Below are 3,409 nucleotides of genomic sequence, written 5' to 3'. Positions count from 1 at the left end.
TTTTATAATAATGATTAATCTAGAATAGAATTTTAAATGTAATTTTATGATAATATATTTACTTTAATTTTAAAAAATAAAAATAATACTTACTGTAACACTGCTAGTGTTACATGTTTTGTAACACTGTCACATTCATGTAATACTAGGTTAATGCTTTCAAAAAGCATTGCAGTAGCCCACTTATGGCGTAGTGATTCTAGAAATACATAGCATGGCACACCGAAGGATAATATGAATAAAATAATATGGATAGGAAAGAAGACACGAGTAATATACATGATTAAAAAATGTAAAGCATGCTATCAGTATTATTGAGTGTTTTATTCATAATAAAATTTAGCTAATTATAAAAATGTTTATTTGAAGTTTAAAAAGTATTCCATAGGCGGCGAATGAGGTTTGAACTTTCGAGTTTGGAGAGAGATGTAAGAGCAGTGTGGAAAAAGTATGCAGTAAAGAGGAATGACACGGTCACACGAGATTAGCACATCTAAACAAATCCATAAATTGTTGGGTATAATCTATCACTATGCGTAACAATGGGATAGTTATATAATCGGGATTAAAAAAGAATAGATAATAAATCAAATAAAAAAGCAAGATATAATCAGTAACTGAATTGACAAAGAGAGAATAGAACACTTAGCTCTAACACAAGTTTTAACAAATCTGAAAGAACTATCAATAGCTTAGGCGCCTAGCCTTTGAAAAGACTAAGCTATTCTTAAGGTAATTATTGCCTCACTTACACTCTGATGATTTGCATAATATCGCTTCAAGGATACAACAACATAGAGCACTCCATTCACTAACATGTAATGCTCAACATCGACCTCCTCCTCAGTTCACCGAGAAAACCAATGCTTTAATCTGTATGTATATGGAGAGAAAAGAGAGAGAAGTAGCAGCTAGGGTTTCACTAGGTTGTGATGAGTGTATCTCTTTTTGAAATATTCAGTTTTATATATAATACAAAACAAAATGTAACTGAAAATATTCATTTATAAGAGTAAATATTTTGACTTAATATGAATATAATAAAATATATCTCAGAATCAGAAATATAACAGTCACAATCAGTGTTTGTCAAATCCCGATACAGACAGCCCAGCCCATCAGTATTTATCCAGAGCAAATCCCGATTCAGGCGTCAGATTTATTTAGCCTCAACAAATCCTGATCCACACGTCAGGATTAATTAAACAAACCCTGATAAGTATTTATTCCATCCAAATTAGAGTTTGTAAATCCTGATCAGCAAATACTGATATTCACTGTTACAAATATTCAGTATTCATATTAAAATAATATAATAACTTAGTAATTATTTTAATTAAATAAGCAGTAAAATTCCTCACCCAGGTCGCCTCGCGTACGCGAGACGCCGAGACATTCCCCCTTCGTGGGTGTCGTGTCGTGGAAAGGCGAGGCGACGATGTGCGTGTCTGCGCACGTGAGACACAAAATAACATCATGCACACCCATTTGCCCCTGTGAACAAAAATGGGTGAATGACTTATTATAATCTTCAAATGCAAAGTACTGACAAATACAATTGATGACTCATTTGAAGATTCAACAAGATCAAAGGGTAACGTATACAACCTATACATACATATATACGCAAAAACATATGGCAAGAACATGGATTTTAAGAAGCTTGCATTTTAGGGATCTAACAATATATATGATGGAAATTTGAAAAAAGAATATGAGGAAATACCTTTGAATAAGAGAAATGAAGGAATTAGAGTGAAATAAAGAGAAATTCGATAACAACCCAAATTTGAGCTTCTTGAAGATCTTGAAAAAGGAAGAGTTTTGTTCTTGAAAGGTTGATGATAAAGATAAAATGAAGAGGCATGGGAGCTTATAAGAGAAAAAAAATCAGGTTTCTTGAAATTTGAACCCCCAAAAAAGATCCACGGGGGGTAGAGCGTGTCACATATGTCACCCCATGTGCATCTGAAAGGGGGAAGAAAGAAAATTTAATAGAGGATATTTATGGATAATATTTTCGAAAGATATTGTGGAATATATTTGAGGAGGACATTTGCGAAAAATATTGGTGAGAGATTTTGCAAAATAAGATTTGAAGCATTTGTCATGATGACTAAAAAAAAATTACTACAAAGATTATCAACTAAGTATATTTATACGGAAGAAAGAATTTACGGATATTGAAGAAAATTTAATAAAAAAAATGAAGTGAAAATATTGCGGATGATAAAGGTCAAATTATTCACAAAAGGACGGAGGAAGTAGAAGAAGATTTTACACTTTATTTTCTAATAAACTAGAAAATCGGGGGTAGTTGTTATACCATAAAATCATCATGGATATTTTATTAGATCTTTGAGGAAAAGGGTCGGATCATCGCGGAAAAAGAAGATGGACAAGCTCCGGAGAATGCGTCTTCGGAGCCTAGGGCCCCCAATAGGGCTCTCCCTATATAGGAGTTACTTACGATGACCATTGACGATGAGAAGTTATGACGATGATTGGTAAAAGTTGTGTATAAAGGTTTACGATGACCACTACAACGTAAGAATACAACGACCGTAGTGCGAAAAGTGCGTGACGACCGCTACGACGATGATACCAAACTATGCCATAGATTGGACGCTGCAACCCTTCATTCTCGGGTTGCAAAGAAAAATTTAATAATAGCTTTCGAAACAAATTTCTATTGCAACCCCACTGTTTTGATGTTGCGGTATAGTTTCAATGTGTTACCAAAATGATATTTATATAAATATAGTGTTTTTAATCTAACTAATTAATAATTATTTACATATAAATAAAATAATAATTGAAATACATATTTTATTTATTTTTAAAAGTTAATAATATTAGTCTATTGATTTACAATATTATAATGATAAATTGAACTCTTTATAAAACTTAACAGGCGATTAATTAGTTGATATATATATTGATCATTTTAAAATATCTATATATTATTTAAGTTTTTTTCTCATTTAAGTTAAAAATAATATTTATTAAAAAAAGAAAAATTAATAATTTAAATTGTAATACTGGTTTAACACGGATAGTTAATAGGATATTATTAGAGATATTTGAAAATGATTAAAATATTTCAAAAATAAAATATACTTCATATAAAGAAAAAGGTAAATTTTGATTTCTAAAATTTATTTATTCGTTAAAGGATGCTTTATGATAGTTTTTATAAAGTATTTTATAATTTAAAATTTAAATTTTAAATGATAAAATTTATAAAAGTAATAAATAATTTTAATATCAAAATTATTTTTATAAAGAATGCCCGAAAAGGTTCCAGAAGCGGCAAAATTGCCGCTTGTAACTTTAACAAAACACCGATATTGTTTTGGTAGGAGATTAAAAAGAATAATACTGGTGTTTTGATTCCCCTTTTCCAAAG

General features: G+C 30.4%; 1 long non-coding RNA gene across 1 annotated transcript; it reads right to left on the bottom strand.

Annotated features, from left to right (window-relative positions):
- Positions 1-1,088: 1,088 nt before the first annotated feature.
- Positions 1,089-1,860, bottom strand: LOC141664185 (uncharacterized). The gene is made up of 3 exons (XR_012551871.1): positions 1,727-1,860; positions 1,362-1,494; positions 1,089-1,179 (listed from the first exon to the last, which is right to left on the bottom strand). It is a non-coding gene; the product is annotated as an uncharacterized LOC141664185 (long non-coding RNA).
- Between the last annotated feature and the right edge of the window lie 1,549 nt (positions 1,861-3,409).

Source organism: Apium graveolens, chromosome 6, assembly GCF_009905375.1.
Source record: "Apium graveolens cultivar Ventura chromosome 6, ASM990537v1, whole genome shotgun sequence".
Classification (NCBI taxonomy): Eukaryota; Viridiplantae; Streptophyta; class Magnoliopsida; order Apiales; family Apiaceae; genus Apium; species Apium graveolens.
Note: the sequence above shows the minus strand (reverse complement) of the source record. Positions and strands in the feature narration are given on the sequence as shown.